The sequence below is a fragment of the Aricia agestis genome, chromosome 5 (assembly GCF_905147365.1).
Source record: "Aricia agestis chromosome 5, ilAriAges1.1, whole genome shotgun sequence".
NCBI lineage: Eukaryota > Metazoa > Arthropoda > Insecta > Lepidoptera > Lycaenidae > Aricia > Aricia agestis.
The window spans coordinates 1,777,840-1,793,990 of NC_056410.1; positions in this window are offsets into that span (position 1 = coordinate 1,777,840).

The window sequence follows — 16,151 nt, forward strand, 5'->3', positions numbered from 1 at the left end:
TTTAACGGTACGGAACCCTTAGTGCGCGAGTCCGACTCGCACTTGGTCGATTATTTTGAAATTCGGTTCAAAACGGTACCGGATGCCGCGACAAGTTATGAATGAATGACGATCAGATGATGAAGTAATGTGAACAATCGGCGGGTTAACAAATACACCAAACTAGGAAACACTAACGCAGGGCGGTGAAAGCGGTCTTGCTTCATTACTCGCTCGTTCCTCGGCCAGTGACGCGGCATGGCCAACTCGATAACTAATTAAAGCTATCGATAATTAAATATCGATAAAGTCAGCGGTGAGAAGGATTTTGTTGTACCGCACATTTTAACTAGAATATTTTTAAGCGAAATTAAATCAACCGACTTAGATGTTTGTTATTAACTTTCTATGGTTTCTTGGAAAGGCCATAATATTAGGATGTAGCAAATTATGTGGTTACTATGATATATGCTATAATACACAGGAATAAACTAACTCCTGACTCCTGAGTAAACGTAATTGCGACCTATATCTAGCATTAGCATCTATATATTAATACGTGAGCCAAAAACTTTGTATCCCTTTTGACGAAAAATGGGGAAACGTAGGTGAATGAAATTTTGCACAGTTATAGTTTATATGGTGAAGGAGTACATCGAGCTAATATTATTTTGAAATTATGCTTTTATCATACATTTTTTTAACAAATAAAACATTACACACACTACAACACACACACCAGGAAAAATGACAGATTTTTGAGTGACAAGCCTATACATACGAATTATACTCTTTTATTTATGGTTGAAGTCTGTTGACAACAAGGTGACAAATTGAAAATGGATTATAGTTTTTTTATTGAATCTTAGATACTATTAGACAATGCTTACACGGCCAGTCCGAGATCAGCTGAGTCCCAGAGACAAGAGTTGAAAAAAATATGATAAAGTCAATATTTTATTTACAAAATGTAGGTAGGTAGTCCTTATCCCTATTTTTTTTTTATGAAATAAGGGGGCAAGCGAGCAAACGGGTCACCTGATGGAAAGCAACTTCCGTCGCCCATGGACACTCGCAGCATCAGAAGAGCTGCAGGTGCGTTGCCGGCCTTTTAAGAGGGAATAGGGTAATAGGGGAAGGTAGGGATGGAAAGGGAACGGAATAAGGGAGGGTAGGGAAGGGAATAGGGTAGGGGATTGGGCCTCCGGTAAACTCACTCACTCGGCGAAACGCAGCGCAAGCGCTGTTTCACGCCGGTTTTCTGTGAGGACGTGGTATTTCTCCGGTCGAGCCGGCCCATTCGTGCCGAAGCATGGCTCTCCCACGTCTCCCCTAATCCTAAAGTCGTTGAAACTAAGGTCGAATTTCGACCATTGGGCGATCTCTAATTAGTATTAATTCCTTGTTACAAGCACTCAGTTGGACATTTTACAACTGACGTCTTAGCACTCAATCTCATGAGTTCATATCCTCCTACCTTTCTGAATAGGTCTTCTGCCGGGCTAGCACGGCTACCAGTAGAAATGCGAAAGTATGGACAAACTGTGGACATAAAGTTAAGGTCCGTTCCTATCTTTACCGCGGTTAATCGCAACCGACAAAAATTCAATTAAAATGCCACTTTATGACAAACTATAATATTTAAAGTATGTCATAAAGTAGGATATTATTTGAATTTTTAAGACTATATTCTGTCATAAAGTGGCATTTTAATTGAATTTTTCGGAACGAAAAAAATCGGAACTTCACCTTAAGTTTATCTCCACAGTTTGTCTATGCTTTCGCATTTATTAATTTATTTCTAATTTATGTTCATAATATAATTTATAATTGTTTTTAAATACTATTTAATGCAGCGACGACATAACCCTATGTGGTGTAATTTTGCGTGTTGTTGTTAACACTATACTAATGAATGTTGTGTTGCCTATAAAGGTGTGTGCATCAGGTATTGAAGACTCTAGTACTACACTATCAACTGTAATTTTTTAAATGCATATGCTGTTGGTAACCATAATAAATAAATAAATAAATAAATTTCTACTGGTGGTGTGCTAGCCCGGCTGGTGGTTCATATGACCCATGAATTTTCAACACGGGCCTGCGATATTATCCCATCAAGCAGTGTGCATCCTCTATTTCGGTGTATGGGCCTCCGCGACCTCCGCGCACGTACCAGTTTACTTGTCTGACTTCCTTTTTAGTTATCCACGTGCGTCAATTCTATGCCAAATATTGTTATTTACATAAGTTTTGTACCTGATTAATTACATTGTGTGTCATGAATGTTAAACAGTAAGCCGCAATATAATGCTACTTGCTTCTTATATACAGCTGATAAAATACGATACAAGATGACAATAGTAATCGAATTACGCAAAGTTTATCTTACATATTATTATTGTCATGCAAAATTATATTATTTCAGCAATAAGTCAATTTAAATCAAAAATATATCCTCGGCCCTCGCTCTCAAGGCCTTTCATTTAAATTATTTTGAAACAAAAAATATATATAAAATAAAAATATATTTATAATACCTAACTACCTTACTGGGTAGTTAGGTATTTTAAATTTAAAATTTTATATTTAATCTACCTATAGATTGCCAACTCATAAAAATCAAATTGACAACATAGTAATTAACTAATTAGATTAAATTTATCGACAAGCAGCCCATCCCTAGAGAACAGAACCGGTCGGGTGTTATAACGAATATGTAGGTAATATTACGTCAGGTGGAAACCGTGCCATCGTCGACCACTCCTGACCACCGTGGCTTCTGGGGAAACCCACCGCACAACAGGATAATCAAATATTCGCAGGTATCCCTGAAACTGGACTGAGGCTGCTGTCAAAACCTGAGTGATCCTGATCACCTTTTCGTTTTTCGTGGCAATGCACCATTTTTGTACTTATTATATTACATTCTTTTTTCCACAACACAATATGTTTTGTTTCTTTTAGAATATTTTATTTTTTATTCCTAAGTTTTTTTTTATTATTTTTTATTCTTCTGAATATTTTAATGGTGGTATTTTTGTTACGTAAAATTGAATAAATTCATATGATTCTTATTCTAAAATACCAGCTGGTGTCAAGGGCAAGGGGTGGACCGTAGAACACCTTTTCTCGGTAGAAAAAGTGGCACTACGTAAGCCGGTGCTTAACTAAGGCCAGGTTCACACGGCACAATCCTGCAAGTTTCCTGCACGTTGTTTTGCAGTATACGTCTTAACGAATAAACAGTGGCGCATACAATGTATATAGATTACGAGCTTTTGCCCGCGGCGGATTCTTAGCGGATGCCTACGTCATAATATATACCTGCATGCCAAATTTCAGCCCGATCGGTCCAGTGGTTTGGGCTGTGCGTTGATAGATCACCATGTCAGTCAGTCACCTCTGAGTCTTATATACAGGGTGTAACAGAAATAAGTATTAATACTTTAGGGTGTGTACGTGTTCCTTGTAGAGAGTTCAATGTGAAAGTAGCAGCGTTGAAAGACCAAAATTTTTTTTCACTTTTGTATGGGGAAACTCGTAACGCTCGGGCCCTTGCCCATACAAAAGTGAAAAAAAAAATTCGTAGCATAATATGCTTAGAATACTTTTCACGAAACCCAAGTCACAACATGTTTCCCTATAAATTTTGAGGAGTTCCCTCGATTACTTATGGATTCTTCATCAGATCACCACTTTTGTGAATAGAATACCAAATTGGGATGATACCCTACATACCAAAAGAAAAATTTTGAAAATCGGTTAACAAACGGCGGAGTAATCGTTGAACACAATCGTATAACAAGCCTATAGGCTTCACCTCTGAATATTCAGTGAATTGAAAGGAAGTAGGGGCTGTCCCCTTTTTTAACCCGGCCGTACATTATCCGAAATTTCGGATCAGAAAAATTCGGACAGACAATTCGGTAGCATATGATCATAATACATCCCATATAACCAAAATAACCATATTATGTTCCCATTTGATTTTCAAGAAGTCCACTGGATCCTCATGGTTCCCATCATCAGACCACCACTTTTGTGAACATGGTACCAACTCGGAACCGGATCAATCGGAATAAATACTCTATACAATAAAAGAAATTTTTTGAAAATCGGTTTACAAACGGCGGAGTAATCGTTGAACACACATAAAGAAATATTCACAGCCGAACGTTGAACCTCCTCCTTTTTAGAAGTCGGTTAAAAAAACTTAACAACGAACTTCTTTAAATTTATCTACGAACGTATAATTTACATCGGAAACCCAGATCTATTTAATATAAGTACTCATTTTTCTAACTTTGGAACCTACAAAAGGTTTGCAACATCTGAATAAAAAAATCGCTTGCCTGCCATTTTCAGGTTAATACTTAGTAAAACTACTCGAAATCAACTCAAAACTACGTAACCTTCCGTTAACATCAATGGTTTTGATTCAACTAAATAAAACAAGTTAAAAAACGCCTAAAAACCAAGAAAAACAATAAACCTTTTTGAACGTGGCGGGTGACACGGTAGCCGTGTCACCTACTTCTATGGCGTATGATACGGCTCACGTATCACGAGAAAATTGTATGCCGCCACGACTGAAAGTCTTCAAAAATGTGCGCCGCATTGAATCGGTTAAAATGAACTAGATGTGAAAAGAAAAATTAAGTAAAAACTTTAAATTGCCCAATACATCCTTACATCCATTCATTTTTACAATCTTGCGCATTTGTATTTTTTTTTTGTATACTTAACGAAATGCCACTAGATCAACCGTTATGATAAAACAATTCACCGATATGGTAAAATTATCAACCGATATGATAAAGCAATCCACCGATGTGACAAAACTGTGCGTTGGTCATGATTCCAAACACCGATATTAGATTTAAGACACCGATTCGTTTTTTCTTATCATTTCGGAGTAAATTATCATATCGGAGGTTAAAATGACCACCTACACACAAAACTACACCGATATGAGAGCAGCGATGTGAGAAAAAACGCACTTTTTAGGAAATTATAAAAAATGCATTATATCTAAGATAAATTTGGTTACAGCGAATGAAGCTTAATCACTTACTACATTCATTAGAACCAAACAACAATTTTGAAACTATTAATTACTTACATTTAAAAAATTCAATTACCGATATTAGAAAATAATTGACTGAGAGCATTTTAATGGCATACTTATGTTGTTCACGAGAATATGCAGCATTTTGACACAAATCCGTCTTGACTGCGTGGAAGCACACACTAACTACTAAGGAGTAAATTAAAATTGGGGTGGGGGGACTGTCCGACTCGTCGATGAAAAGTAATGCTTAAATTTCTTTTATCCAGCGATATGAGAAAAATTCTCAGGACAAGTACATTTGTGCCTGTAAGTAACTATAATCGTTAATTAAATAATAAAATATGGTTTATAATAATAGATAAACTAATATTTTATGAAACAATATAAGTTATACCCTTAAATTATTCATATTTGCTAGTATGTAAGCGTTTTTGTTTGTAAAAAAAAGTAGAGGGACAGCACCGATTTGATAAAAATAGATATTTTAGTTATTTATTTCTACCTTTGTAATAGTCCTAGGCATATTATATTTTTGCCACAATCCTATAGCTACCCATTGAATAGTAAAACAAATAATTTACAACAATATTCCCTTTTTTTAATAGTAATTTCAACGAAGACAAAAAAAAGCCGTTTGGGAAATTCACCCCTATCCAAGATCCTACGGCTACGGCTTCCGCTATCGACAATATCAAGAGTTTCATGACAGATCATAAGGAGCAGTCCTTACCATTATAACTGTTATAGCTACCGCTGTATGAGCCTGTACCAATTTCTTATAACAAGGCTACTAGATAACGCCCACGCAACTCAGTTACGCCAAATTTCTTTTATCGCGCGGAAACCGCATATTTTTCCGGGATAAAAAGTATCCTATGTCCTTTCCCGGGACTCAAAGTATCTGCATTCTGCATGCCAGGTTTCAGCAAGATCGGTTCCGAGGTTTGAGCGTGAAGAATTGAAGATGTAACACACTTTTTTTAATGAAATAAGGGGGCAAACGAGCAAACGGGTCACCTGATAGAAAGCATCTTCCGTCGTCCATGGACACTCGCAGCATCAGAAGAGCTGCAGGTGCGTTGCCGGCCTTTTAAGAGGGAATAGGGTAATAGGGGAGGGTAGGGAAGGAAAGGGAATAGGGGAGGGTAGGGAAGGGAAAAGGGTAGGGGATTGGGCCTCTGGTAAACTCACTCACTCGGCGAAACACAGCGCAAGCGCTGTTTCACGCCGGTTCTCTGTGAGCCCGTGGTATTTCTCCGGTCAAGCCGGCCCATTCGTGCCGAAGCATGGCTCTCCCACGTTATGAAGACATACGGACACACTTTCACATTTATAATATTAGTAACTAGTAAGTATGGATTAGTATAGATATAATAGAATTGGATATTATGGATAGGGGGCCAACAAAGTGTGTATAAAAACATCTCAGCTAAAGCGAAAACCTTAAAAACAGTAGACTACTGAAGATTTAAGTGACATAATATCAGCTGATCACTAGATCTACATAACTATCCTACATTGTGAGCCGTTGTAACTTTTGTTGATATTTGCTACTTATGTTCTCTTTATAAAAAATTACAATACACCTCGAATTTTAATCCTTATTAAGTTATTAAAGATTAATGTGCCAAATATCAACATGCAACCTTCAGCCTTCAGCTAAAGCATTTTCGCAACAGCCACGTGAAAGTAAATTTCTTTCTTCGAAACGAGAAATACGAGTATTGCATCAGTCAAGGACACAATAATACGTTCTATAAATAATATAATAATTGTGAAATTGCGAATTACAAAATACCTCGGTCCTGTTCGACTCTCACGAAAACTCATAACGGAAGCTCGAGATATGGACTCAATACATCGATATTAATATATCCCACCAAAACATGAAATGTAACCTTTTACATTTCATTACACTGACGGCACGCGTAAAGTGTTTTAATATGTAACGACGCATGTGGCCGATGCTACCCAATAAATCCAATTAGTCGCTGATTATTTATCTTGTGCTCATTGCCAAGCCACTATAATAATTATAAAATAAAGAAATCTATTGATACATTTACTGAATGTTGATTTAAATTACAAAATAAGTTGAAGGCTTGGCTTGAATGTGATCTGAAAACTTTTTACGACAGAAGTATTGAATAGCTATGCAATATTTTGCTTGGCTCCTTTTACATTTCATGTTTTGGTGGGATTTCATTTCTTTTTGAAGGTTTTTTTTCTTTTCTTTTCAGTTATAACTTTTCTATACTTAGCTTAGCATCCATTCCCTATCTCCTTTATATTTTTTCTTTGAGGCTTCGTTAGTTCTATAGGTGGACAACGTAACGTAAATATACTTCTGAGTTCTGAGTCGATTATTATGATTTATGTTCATATATAATTGACTCTGAAGCTAATACTTGAAGGTACTTAGTCATTTTTAGCATTGCCGTTGAATACATAGCAGCACTGATGTAAGCGTCTCGACGTTCCTCGCAGGAAAGGAGCACACCTTATTTCATAATAATATGATAACTTAAAACTCCCTTATATATCGAGCGAGTAAGGAGTGTATATCGCAGTACGGATCACATTTATATTTACATCGAATTTAATTATTGTTTCATTGTTAACGTTGTTATTACTATTTTTTATTTAATTAATACCATTTCATTAAGTACATAAGTACATAACTAACTTGCAGCCTTTTGTACGTCAAACAAATAATATGCAGTCGAAACTCATAAGTAGTACTGTTCTTGCAAAGTTACAAACATAAAAAAAATTTATTTTATTTAATATAGTTATTTTTCAATTTCAGTTTTTAGGTTTCCCTGCCCAAAGGATGAAAACGGGACTCTATTATTAATAAGTCTTCGCTGTCTGTCGTCGTACATCCGTATGTCACCACTCATCAAGCTGGTTCTCGAAGACCGCAATAGCTAGATAGTTGCAATTTTCACAAATTATGTATTTCTGGTGTCGTTATAAAAGCTAATAGTCCAATCAAAATAAAATAAATTTTTGCTCTATATCCATAATGGTAACACTAAGGTTTTTGAAATTTTCAGAAAATGTTCAATTGTGTTTTAAATTTAATAATTAATAATAAAAATTAAATAAACTTATTATTTAAGGGGAGCTCCCATTTACGGTACGGAACCCTATGTACGCCAGTCCGACTCGCACTTGGTCGGTTTCATAATATTTCCTTTCATTGTGAATAAAGACCTATCCGGGTACCAAATTTCAAGGTTCTAGGTCTGCTAGAAGTACCTTAGAATTTTGATGATCTGTCAGTCAGTGAGTGACAAAACGTAGTAACTTTGACCATCCGTAACTATTAAACTATTTATCGAAATTTCATATAATTTGGAGGTTAAGCTAGTTTTAATACTTGCTCCTAGTGACCGAAATTCTAAATCCCTAGCTTTGTTAACATCGAAGATAGAGGGGGTATGAAATAGCCGCGAACCGCTTCGAGAAAAGTATGGTACGGCCGTGCCTTTGCTAAAAAGCTTGGCTGGGGCACTGCCGTGCCCCCAGATGACATAATCGCCACATAAATTTACTAAAATAGCGGTCAATGAGGCTGATGAGGTTTCACTAATATTGGCTGCTCATGACTAGCCATAATATTAATGAAGGCAGCTGAGCCTATTGGAAAGTAGCCCCGCGTTCCACTTATCGTTAAAAACGATCAAAATTCAAAACGCTCAAATGCCTCCTATTTTGAGCGTTTTGATCGTTTTGACGCTAACTGGAACGCGGGGATGGAAATATAGAGGACTGCGAGGACTTACATTATAGGCACTACTGTATATTTTGTCAAAAACGTTTTAACGCCTCCGTGGTCTAGTGGTATAGAGCGCGGTTCTTGACTCGGAGGTCGTGGGTTCGATTCTCGCGTTGGAAACATGTTATTTCCAAGTTTGGTTAGGACAATGCAGGCTGATCACCTGATTGTCTACAAGTAAGATGATCCATGCGTCGCGCGTCGGATGGGCATGTAAAAAGTCGGTCCTGCGCCTGATCTCTCGCCGTGGTGTCGGTCTTCCGTCCCACTGGGTTACGAGAGTAAAGGAATAGAGAGTGCTCTTGTGTACTGCGCACACACTTGGGCGCTATAAAATTACTCCTGCGTAGCTGGCCTGGTTTCAATGAAACCGGCCACCGTCACCGAAACCGGTGTGGGGAGTATTATTATTGTTTTAACCACAGCATACATACAGCTACTTTTGTAAACACAAACTCAAGACGACATTTATATAAATGTTCCTCGTTTCATGGTATTGACCATAGTTATAAATGAACTCAGCAACATTTGAAATATAGCGATTAGCGAACGAGGGCTCCTGCGTGATTTGGCAAGAGCTCGCATGACTTAGCACTGCAATATGCTTTCATATATCTGGGTAAGTAGATCGAGTGAGGAGTTCTTACAGTTTTCCCCAATTAGTATTACTTGCCTTATTTTGTAACTGTGCTCTAACTTACGGCGAAACAAAACAAGACTAAGGAGTAAGGGCCTATTTCACCACTTCCTGATAATGTTCCGGATAGGCTATCCACAACTTATTTGACAGATTCTCCATACTTTATCTGTCAAGTTAAGTTGTAGATAGACTACCCGGCACCATAGCTGGGCACCGTTAATCAAATAGTTAACTTCGTTAATCGTTAATCCGTTAAATAAAAAGTTAGCTTCGTTAAACGTTAAAGCGTTGCATTTCGGACGAATTAACGCAAGTTAACGTTAATCGTTAATCCGTTAATATGTGTAATATGACCTTGTAATGACTTATTTTTGTATGAACACTAACACAATGATATTATCATTGTTTTAGTGTACATACAAAACCTGTTGGTTTAGGTTCTGGAAAAAAAAATTTGTTTGTTATTATTTTTAGCAATATTCCGCGAAAACAACTTCCACCTTTAAGTAAATGAGTGAGTGTACGCATAGGCATGCGTACAGCATGTTGGCAAATCCGTGCAAGGCCCCTCACCACCATGCAGGTTGAAAACCTCGACGCGCGTTTCGCCCTAACACCGGAGCATCCTCAGGATGTGGACTCTACGAACAACGTCCGTTAAGTGAACTTAACTTGACTTAACGGACGTTGTTCGTAGAGTCCACATCCTGAGGATGCTCCGGTTTTGCCAACATTATTGCTTGTGTGGTGGTGGTGTTTGCAAGTTCTTGCATGCGAGTGTACGCATAGGCAGTGTGGGAGGAGGGAGGTGCTGTACGCATGCCTATGCGTACACTCACTCATTTACTTAAAGGTGGAAGTTGTTTTCGCGGAATATTGCTAAAAATAATAACAAACTAAATTTAAACTATGGATTTCCGCAAAGTAACGCCTGATTCCATTAACTAGGTTCTGGAAGTTAACAGGTTAGGGACAACACAAAATACTTTTATAATTATTGTATTCTACCTAACTAAATTACACTACACTCTTCTTTGTCAACATGCAAATGATTTATAATAACAATAAACAAATCACTATTCATTCCATTAGCACCGGCGCTGAGTAATGAAATGATAAAACGCAAACACTGTTTTTCCATACAAACGTACTCGGTACTCCCTGGACAATGCGTCTAGAGTCTAGACAAATGATTTTTTACACAATATTGGGACCTGTTAAAGCTATGCCTCTATGTTCGATTTTTTGTAAGTTTACTAATAAATAAAAAATAATAGGTTGGGGAAAAAGTCTTTTCGCATTATAACTAGTATGTATGAACATGTCATAACATCTCTTGGGATTTTGGTATCATTAAAAAGTTTTCATTTTGCAGAAGAAAATTTCAAATTAGGTAAATGTTAGATTTTCGTTTGTTTTTCTTATCGTTAAAATTTGTGATTCTAATGAAGAAATTAGATACATTTTAAAATTTTATTACAAAAAAGAAAAATGCAACACAAACCACGAAAAAAATTTGTGATGTTTATGGACCTAATGCAATAGGTAAGTATCTGTGAGAGTAGCACAAATTTGGTTTAAACGTTTTCAACGCAGCTACATCGTTACTACTTATACTAATTACTTTTTCAAAAATAGCATCAGTTTTGTCCGTAACGTGCATCTTTGATATCAAAGATGCACGTCGTCGCTCTGGTCGCCCTGTTACGGACAAAACTGATGCCATGTTTTAAAAAGTAATTAGTAGGTAGTTACGATGTAGCTGAAGAACTGGGGATTGACCACAAAATGCTTTTGGCGCATTTGAAAAAAGCTAGGTACACAAAAAAGCTCAATATTTGGGTGCCTCATGGGCTCACTGAAAGAAACCTAATGAACCGTGTACCTACTCATTTGTAATTCTTTATTACGACGTAACGAAACCGAAGCATTTTTGAAGAAGCTGATAACTGGTGATGAAAATTGGATTACGTACGACAAGAACGTGCGAAAAAGATCGTTGTCAAAGGCCGGACAAACTTTACTGCGAACAACTGATGTTTTATAAGGCTGGTACCGCCGAGATTTTGTTGTGTGCCGTACGTGGCGACGCATTGATACTATGGCGCACACATACAAGCCGCGCGCGGTGCCTTTGTATGAAGATAACTTACTTCCCCTCCTTTTACTATGCTACCACCCTGACTAACGAGCATTCGCGTGTAATGTATCATTATAGATTCGACTTTGAGCATTACATAGCAAGTTGACTTCACTATCACCGGTCACGTAGCATTGATGTTACAAGTGTATCAAGATATTACACATTGTATCATTGGTGACACAAGGTGGTAATGCTCGGTTCTCCTCCCTCACTGATGTGATGCTCGACTCTGTACATTACATTACAAGCGAATTCTCCCGGTGCGGGAGCACCATAAGATAAATTCGTTTAATTTTCTACCATCCGATTAAAAAGCGTCTGTACCAACTGTAGGACTCAGCATCACGATGACTCGGCAGAATACAAAGAAGAAAAATATTATATAGTGTTGTAATATTGTAACATCATGTTTGTAATACACATATTATTATTAAAGCGAAATTACAACATTTCATTTACGAAATTTCAGACTTAAAATCCTTGTACTAAATCTTTGAGATTTTTGAAAACCTGATATTGTTACAATAATTTCAAGACATTTATTATATATTTTATTGTTTGCTTTTACAGATTACAGGGTGTAACAAAACTGAGCGCAGGCGAGAGACGGAGGCGATCGATCCTCGGAGAAGGCCGAGGCGGAGACCAGAGCCAGTCATTCACGACGTCCCGCCTTAGGAGGGGAGCTCGGGGCGTCGGCATGGGGTTGCCGTCGCCCTTGACATCGAGTCCCGGGTAGGCCACGATGCGCTAGGTGTTCCAGCGCATCGTCGTGGAATGGTGTCCACGAGTTGAGCCTGAAGAGGCAGAGGTGGTGGGGCTGCGGTAGTGTATCACGCATTTCCCGTAGTCCCACCTTCAGGAGCAGGAACCCGTAGTCCTGGGTGCGTCTTACGTCCGCACCGGGGAGTCCCACATACCTCGGTGGTCCTCCCCAGGCCCCGGGGATGCGTAAACGCAATCCCCCAACGAAAAAAAAAACGGTGTAACAAAACCTATACTTTAAGGTGTGTATCTGTTTCTTGTAGAGAGTTCACTTTAAAAGTATCAGCGCTGAAAGACCAATTTTTTTTCACTTTTGTACGGGCAAGGGCCCACGGGTCACGACTCACGAGTTTCCACATACAATAGTGAAAAAAAAAAAGTCTTTCAGCGCTGCTTATTTCACAGTGAACTCTCTACAAGTAGCACGTACACACCCTAAAGTATTATCACTTAGTTTTGTAACATTCTGTATAAAAGCATTTTTTATTTTATTGGTGTAAATATAATTTGCCACTTTGTATTAATAATTAAATCAAATGTTTTAAGATGCTGAAATTTATCTTTACATATTAATTAGAATCCTTTAAAATATTAAGAATACCGCAACAACGTTTATAAGGTAACCGCAACTACTATGGACGCAAGTACGTAACTGAACATAACGTATGTACACTAACGACCGCACTCAGACTCATTTAGATTAAGATTTTGACATGAAAACTCCATACTTTTTTTGGCAAACTCTTCATCGATTTTTTTTTTAATGAAATAAGGGGCAAACGGGTCACCTGATGGAAAACAACTACCGTTGCCCATGGACACTCGCAGCATCAGAAGAGCTGCAGGTGCGTTGCCGGCCTTTTAAGGGGGAATAGAATAATAGGGTAGGGGGGGTAGGGACGAGAATAAGGGAGGGTAGGGAAGAGAAAAGAGTAGGGGATTATGCCTCCGGTAAACTCACTCACTCGGCAAAACACTGCGCAAGCGCTGTTTCACGCCGGTTTTCATTGAATTAACTATAGTTCATTAAACGCTTAAATGTCTCCGAGTGTAACCGCAGTGCCGGTTTTAGCAAACCAGCGCCCCGGGCGCAATTTCTTCGGCGCCCAGGGTGCTGGTAGTGCCAAAAAAAGAGGCGCTTACGGCGCCCCTTTTCGAATACCTTCGGCGCAATCTAGTCAACCCAGTCCAGTCAGGGCGCAACCCACCCGTCATAAGTGTGTATTCTGTGCGTGCGCCCGATTCAACGGCGCTGCTGCTTTTCACCGGCAAATTCATACATCCGCTGGACATCCGGGTCGCCCATCTCGTCGGTCGTAACTGAACTTGATGTAGGCCGCGCGTCTCCGGCTGTTATGCAACGTCGCCACACCACGCTAAAGGTCAACCACCGTGGGATACTTATACATTTGTATGTATCAGATAAAGACTGAAACAAGACAACAAACTAGTCGTGAGACTTTCAGAGTAGGTCTATGTACACTTATAACTAGTTAGTATATTCAAGTGCAGGGTAAAAGTTTAAAATAAGTCTGACTTAGGGCGCGTTTAGACATGCGCTTTTATTGCGCGTACGCGGTTTGGGGAAATTTATGAAAAAAAAATTATTTAATTTTGCATAATACCCCAAACGCAATGTGCGCTGAGTACGCCCGCGCAGAAAACGAATAAAAACACGATATCTTAAAATTTTCTTAATAGAAAAAAATCACATAGATGCATCTAATTTTACGAATTTTTCATATTATATTGCCATAACCGTGCATTAAACTAAGTTAATATCTAACACATTGTATAAAATTCTATCACTAAGACACTGACCTGGCGGATTTTTAAAATGTTGTATATTTATCGAGCTAATAAGAAAAAACTAAGGGTGGGTGGGCACCACGAGGCGTGGTTAAAGTTAAAGTTATGGCCAAAGTTATGGTTATAGTTAAGGCTAATTCAACTTTAACCTTAACTTTGACCACTATTCGGGGATTATTTTCAAGTATAAAAATGAGAGGCCGGGCCCGCCTCTCATAGAAAACAAGAAATGGAACAGCAAGAAATGGAAAGGGCGTAAGCGACAAAATGGTTTTTGTCGCGTAATTTAAAAACCATAAATATATTTCATATAGCTATGGGTTTGGTGGTATGGTTATTGTGTATGCTTGAACTAATCTATGTACAAATTTTGGAAGCTTAAAAGCACTCTCCTCTGTTGGCACAATTAGAATCCCTGTTATTATAGAGGTATTTTTGATTAATTATTCTGTGTCATAAAAGTTGACCAATAGTGTTATGCTTATGGGTAATTCAAATACATGATGAATACTCACAATGAACTTTAATTTCTTAGCTTTAGTCATTGTTGAGAAAAATCGATATCGCTGCAGCCAAATTATCAAGACGACGCCTTAATTTAAGGACACATACAGGACACATCAAATTAAGGCTACTACTGACTACACGCTACTGACTGCACTATTTACTAAGGCACAAACGGCATAAAGACTTATAGAATATAGAGACACAAAACTCATGTAATCTTAAAATGACAATTTAATTGCATGAAGCTGTGCCTCATTATTTTGATTAGTCTATTTATTATGCAGTTCAAGATCATCTAGTCTAGACAATCGTCTCTTACGACCGTGTTTACAATATTACATAATGTATATTTACTTTAACTAAACGGAGATTAAGTAGTACAAGCTTATTGACTCAGTGCGAAATGTTTTGTAACTTGAAACTCACTTGGCAATGCAAAAAATTAATAAAGAAACTTAGAAACTGTTCTAATTTCAAACTGATATTTAACATTCTTCTGACCACACAATCTAACTGAGTAATTAACAGACTAACCTAACCTAATCATTAGTAAGCCTAAAGGCTGAAATATAAATCTCAGGGGTGTCAGTGGCCTTAAGAGCCTGTCCACATCTCCACTTTACGACGTCGTCAACGTGGAACGTTGCGGTAACGTGGCACGGTACGTTGACGTGATGTTATGACGTGCACGTTAACGTAACGTAAAATGAACGTCACTATAGCAACATTTATGTTTCCATAACCTTGTAAAACTGCTACATTCTTCACTACTTATCTAGATCGATATCTAGATAAGTAGTGAAGAATGTAGCAGTTATTAGATATTAAGAAAAAATGTAGAGAGAGATATTAAGAAAAAATACGTACGATGTTGCTATTTTTTCTAAGTACGTCGTAACGTGGAGATGTGGACAAGCCCTATGGGTACAGAAAAAAGGTGGTAATGTGGCCCCTGCATATATATTGCCCCCTTCAATATTTTAATGTTTTAACAACGCTATCCAGTATAATTTTGGTGGAACAGGATGCTCGTGGCATGCTATAATTTAGCACCACACAAATCCAACAGAGGCTGTCAAGTTTGACTGTCATTTGATCGAGTTTAAACTTGCGACCGGTGAAACTTTTAATTATGTGTGATTTTATTTTGTTAGTTGTAGAGCCATGGGTACAGTATCAAATTTTTGACTAATGGGCTATGTAGACTGTCGAGGCTCCAAAGGTGACTATTACATTTGTGATTTTTGCCGTTAAGTTTCACTTGTGCAATACATTTAATGTGACATCCCCGGGGGTCACGTTACCATCACTTGATCTCAAAATACCAAATTAAAACTTTCGATTATCCTGCACGAGTTTTATTTATTCCCTAATAATACATGACAGTTATTATACTCAGAAATAAATGTATTTTTTTAATTCTAGTTTTATTTCTCACTAAAAAATATAA